The 4,930-nt window shown below is 47.5% G+C and overlaps 1 protein-coding gene and 6 non-coding genes across 16 annotated transcripts in view; all 7 read right to left on the reverse strand.

The window, feature by feature from the left end:
- NPL (N-acetylneuraminate pyruvate lyase) overlaps window positions 1–4,830 on the reverse strand; it is a 35,371-nt gene extending 30,541 nt beyond the window's left edge. For 5 of the 10 annotated variants that reach the window (XR_008734752.1, XR_008734753.1, XM_055724804.1 and 2 more), the window contains exons 1-8: window positions 4,744–4,830; window positions 3,537–3,583; window positions 3,029–3,068; window positions 2,742–2,787; window positions 2,300–2,331; window positions 1,935–2,014; window positions 1,335–1,359; window positions 869–921 (exon numbers count right to left, since the gene is read on the reverse strand). The gene's annotated coding sequence lies outside the window, so the exon portion shown is untranslated. The other 5 variants (XM_055724806.1, XM_055724805.1, XM_055724799.1 and 2 more) reach the window with 3 other exon arrangements.
- On the reverse strand, window positions 13–91 carry LOC114016973 (small nucleolar RNA SNORD79). The gene has a single exon (XR_003561758.1). It is a non-coding gene; the product is annotated as a small nucleolar RNA SNORD79 (small nucleolar RNA).
- LOC114016970 (small nucleolar RNA snR60/Z15/Z230/Z193/J17) lies at window positions 2,157–2,242 on the reverse strand. Its single transcript, XR_003561755.1, has one exon. It is a non-coding gene; the product is annotated as a small nucleolar RNA snR60/Z15/Z230/Z193/J17 (small nucleolar RNA).
- Window positions 2,409–2,491, reverse strand: LOC114016976 (small nucleolar RNA snR60/Z15/Z230/Z193/J17). Its single transcript, XR_003561761.1, has one exon. It is a non-coding gene; the product is annotated as a small nucleolar RNA snR60/Z15/Z230/Z193/J17 (small nucleolar RNA).
- LOC114016969 (small nucleolar RNA SNORD24) lies at window positions 2,855–2,936 on the reverse strand. The gene has a single exon (XR_003561754.1). It is a non-coding gene; the product is annotated as a small nucleolar RNA SNORD24 (small nucleolar RNA).
- Window positions 3,145–3,211, reverse strand: LOC114016972 (small nucleolar RNA SNORD75). Its single transcript, XR_003561757.1, has one exon. It is a non-coding gene; the product is annotated as a small nucleolar RNA SNORD75 (small nucleolar RNA).
- LOC114016975 (small nucleolar RNA SNORD74) lies at window positions 3,894–3,971 on the reverse strand. The gene has a single exon (XR_003561760.1). It is a non-coding gene; the product is annotated as a small nucleolar RNA SNORD74 (small nucleolar RNA).
- Window positions 4,831–4,930: the final 100 nt, after the last annotated feature.

Consider the following 4,930-nt stretch of genomic DNA (forward strand, 5'->3'; position numbering starts at 1 on the left):
TTTGCACATGGGTACTGTTTCAGCATAGAAGTCCTCCTCAGCCTCTCTCAGAGAGATTCCCATTGCTTAGAATTATTCATCATGAACAGTACACACGCTTAGAGAAGGTTAATGTTTTGTTACTTTTGTTTCTTAAGAGGACTCAGCCTCAGTATTTCAGACCTTACCCCCACCCACATGTTCATTCACATCAAATCTCTAACCTAGCTGTTGAGGTAATTTACCACATTACTTCCAACTGCTGAAGATCAGTGCTACTCCCTGCAAAACCCCCACTACTTAACCAGCAAAAAGTTAAAACAGCAAGTAACTGTATGGTCTTTGGTTAGCACAAGCTCTGCACTGTCAGGCTACCACACTTAACTAGAAAGTCAGGTAGTCCATAGCAGTTATGTATTTCAACTGGCCCACACTTTCTTTTCAGTTACAGAAAGGAGTTAACATTTTCAAATAGTAAAAAAATTATGGCAACTGAGAAGCAAGCTTCTTACTTGGTAAGTTTCATTTGTCTAAGTACTCAGCAGTTCTTCCATTCTCAAACCTAGGATACATGTAAGAAAATGAAACATCAGTCTGATACTGATGTTGCTTCTAAAGCCTCATTAAGGCTTCCAGAAACTCCTCTGTCCGTTACTGTTACGATCATCACTATCTTGGTCATGAAGTATGAGATTCAGTCCCTGGCACCTTGGGTGAGCGAGCCCTGCAGGCTGCTGGTAACCTGTGATCTATTGGGAGAGGCAAGAATCCTGCAGGAACCTTCTGCTTAACACTGCACCTGCACTGCGATTAGAAGCCAGCATCTAGCAACCTCCCCATCCCCTATCACACAGTTCCAACCAGTCACACACATTTGCCAGCAACTTACTTTCACTGGTAGCACTAGTAACTGCACCACTTCCCAGCTCCAGCATGCCAGCCCTGGAACAAAGCAAGGCATCAGGACAGCGCACAAACAAGCACGCAAGGATGAAATCTAGTCAGGTGCCTGAAGTCAGATAGAGCTAATAGGAGACCTCCATGATTGAAGTCAAGGTAGTCACATCTCATCACGCAGGCAGCTCACAGGCACTGGACAGCTATCTGCTTTAGGCTAAGACTGCTACAGGGAAGGGGGCAAACACACAAATAGTGCCACCAGAGCAACTGCAGCTCACACTGCCGGGCCTTGCCTAGCAGTTCTCCCCTTAAACATCCTCCCATTTTGGACAAGATGCACGCAGCAGCCAACAGTGGCCCCTTGCACCACCACCCCCACAGCTCACATGCAGTTAAATACTTCACTTCTAGGCATTTTTTTTTATGCCAATACTTGCAAAGTTAAAAGTACTTACACCCAATGAGAAACACACTGGAAGCCTGCAAAGGAAAATTTGCTGTTAGACAGGGTCCAGCAGAAAGTTTTCATTTAAGAACAATTCCACTGAAATACTGTATCAGCACTTAGTTAAGTGTCCTCATCAGGATCAGAGACCTGATTCAACATCATCTACAGTATACTGCAACACTCCCATCCCCTCCACAAGGAGGGTGTAAAGCCATCCCCCAGCATTCAACATCCTTGAGACACAAATTCCTTCACTCCAAAGACTGCTGATGTTACAGAAAGGAGCAAGCCTCTCAGTTGCAAAGTTCAGCAACATGCACTAGGCATAAACATCTAAATTGGACTAAAACAGGAAGAACATTTCAGGTATCAAGTTCATTGTACTGCCACATTCACCATTTTTGTCTCAACAGGCCGATTCTACACATCTTTAAGACTACAAAACACATTTATTGTTAAACACAAGGGATCTGAAGGCAGCTTACAAATACTAGTATCTTGGCTTCAGATTTTCCAGAAACAAAATAGATTTTCAGACCCTCTTATCTCCAAAAGCAAACTCTGAAGCTCAAACATAGCATAAATCTTAAAAGTGTTTTTCAATTACCTTCAATTAGGCACCAAGATCAGTAACAGGTTAAACAGCTTCTCAAACTAGAGGCACAGGCATCCTCTGTCCAGAGCAGCCTGCAAAGAAACAAAACACTTCTATACAACTTGAAGCACTAACACCAGATCAACCAAGATATTTTCAAAACACATTTATGAAGCAAAAGTAGTTTCACTCTCAGTTTTCCACATAAGTTGTCTAACTGCCTAAAGGTACAGGAGGCTGCATCAGATAGGAGCGAAAGACAGTTGCAGTATGATCACCACGGGTCATCTGCTGAACTATGCAGTCATCACACACAGCCTTTTCACACATCAGAGATACAAATTAGTTTTTACAGATACAGGCAATACAATAGTTACCTTGCACAGCTTATCACTTCATCTCCCAACACCTGCAACAAAGCGGAAAAACAGATTGCCTCAGCTTTTGTGGCCGAGCCTACAACTCCTACCAAGAGATCACAAAAGCTAGATACATCAGACAGGAGCGAAAGACAAAACTCTACTCGTCACAGGATATTCTGCTGAACTATGCCATCATCACTGTATCTGCTTTGGAACAACAGTACCAAGCAATCACCTCTTGTGACAGCTTTGAAAAATTGAAGTTCTCCAAATAAAACAAAGAAATATTTAAGCTTTTGAATACTAGCAAGTTATCAAATCTTTCTGCAAATTAATTCCAAAAGAGAAAATTAATCCCAAAGTACTGCCCTCCCACTTTACACAGCCCATCCTTTCCACTGCAGTGTTTCAGCAGCTCCATGGAAGAAATCCCATATACAGACTACACATTTCTCACCAGGTGATGTTTCTTCTGCAAGTCTTCCAAGTGCATGATTCAGATCCTGTAAGAAAGAAGCTTATGAACACTATATTCAGAAGTCAAAACATCGGGGGAGTTCTCAGTTGTCGTGCCTCAGCGGAAAGTTATGGTGGTAAAAGTGCTCGTCATCCTCTAGGTCAAGAGTAGCAAATAAATGTCATCATTGTGGCACCACAGGGAGAACTTGGCTCCAAGAATAAAGTCTGCCTGCTGATGATGGTATTAGAAGACACTATGTTGAATTTTCAATAAGTACTTTTTACCTTGTGAAGTAGCATCAGGTCCCCATACTCTGTGGCAGATCTGGAAGAGAGGCAACAGTTTCAGATGCTTGTAGAACTAGGTAGTACCCTGGCAGCAACACTAAGCACAGAAAAAAAGCCTCAGCACAGGGTTTTCAGAAATCACTTCTGTCCACTACTCTTGTACTGAAACCATCATAGGCTCTCTGATTTAGTCAACATCAATCCTGACAGCTACATGTTTTTTCAAGCATGCATCAGGCACTTTTCTCCAAACAAACTATTGCTGTGGATGACGAAACAGCAGTAGTGAAGGAAAAAAGGCACCTAGGGTAGGTACTATTGTAGTCTGAATACAGGGTGGTTCAGAAACAGGAGCCCCACATCTACTTTCCAATACAGAGAAACAGGTGACTTCCCAGTAGAAGAGTGAGGTGCCTGAAGAGACACCACACTACTCCAGGCCAGTTACTGTTAAGTGCACCACACATTATTTCTTCATTTAAACTATTTCAGAAGCAACACCTACCTGTTTTGCAGCTGTAAATGCGAAAAGTGTAGCTGATGCATCTTAAACTGTAAACAAGAAAGCATCTGTAAGTTTTAAGAATGAAGATGTTCACATACTCTTTGAAAACTACGTAAAATTCAACCTTATAGCTCTCACCTGATGCCATCTACACATCAGGCCTTTGAAGAGACAAGGCCACAAAAATAACCGCTAGCTCCTATTTTTAAGCAGGACAGAACCACCCGACTTGCTAATTTTCTAGTTTCAATTCCAGCACATAACCACAGAGTCAACCAGTCCCAAACTTCCTCTGGCTGCTCAGGAAGGACTGTGCAGCGTTTCAGCCATCCCAGGTACATCACCACACACTACTCCATGCCCAGCTCAGATATGTTGGTATTCATCACCCTCTCAGATGTCCCTACCAACATAGTTTTCATCATGTGCAGGCACGTGGAACTCCAAGTGAGCTAACACACTACTTTGTTAACACGAGGCCTTTAGCTGTAACACTTAGAAAGTTAACTATTGCCCAGAGATCACGAGACAGGGAAGGCCGTCTCCTCATCTACTAATAAGATGTTCTGCAGGGGACAACCTCCACCTCCCCCATAATGAAATGGCCCTCCCCGGCCTGGCAGCTGCTTCCAAGCATTAGCTTAACAGAGGAGCGGGTAACCCTTAATCCTACAACAATACATTTGGCACAACACTTCTTGAAGTCTAGTGCAGAAGCTGTGGGCGGGGGGGGGGGAAGCCCTAGCGCTAATCTCTGCGGCAGGCACATGCCAGCTCGCCACCTTTCAGGAGTATTTCCCACGGGAAAAGGGCTCCCAGGCGAGTCTCGGTAAGGGAAACCCCGCCTCAGCAGGCACCCCGGGCCGCCAGCCCGGAGCCCAGGCCGCAGCGCTCACACGCGGGGCGCTGCCCTGCCCTCCCCGCCGGGCCTGCACCGGCGGCCTCCGTCCGCAGCTCGGGGGGGCTCCCCTCTCCCGCACAAGCGCCCGCCGCTGCCAGCCCAGCCCCGTCCGGGCCGCCACGAGGCCAGTCCCCTCACATTGCCCCAGCGGCCTAGGCCGCAGGTCGGGCCCCGGCGACTCAATCCGCCCCCATCCTTCCCCGCCAGCGCCCATCGCGGATCAAGCCCCATCGGCAGCGCCCGCGCATCAACCCCCGGAGCGGCGCGGGCCCACAGCAGGCACGAATCCTGCTACCCCCCACTCACCGGCCGGGCGGCAAAAAACCACCACACCCCACGCCTCCACGGAACTAAAAGGCCGGCGGTGGGCCTGCGCGCCCCTTATATACCGCTGGCGGCGGTCACGTGAGCGCGACGCGGGGGCGGGGCGCGGCCCCCTCGCGCGGCGGGGGCGGGGCACGGCGGGGCGGGGCACGGCGAGGCGGGGCGAGGG

The sequence above is a fragment of the Falco cherrug genome, chromosome 12 (genome assembly GCF_023634085.1).
Source record: "Falco cherrug isolate bFalChe1 chromosome 12, bFalChe1.pri, whole genome shotgun sequence".
NCBI lineage: Eukaryota > Metazoa > Chordata > Aves > Falconiformes > Falconidae > Falco > Falco cherrug.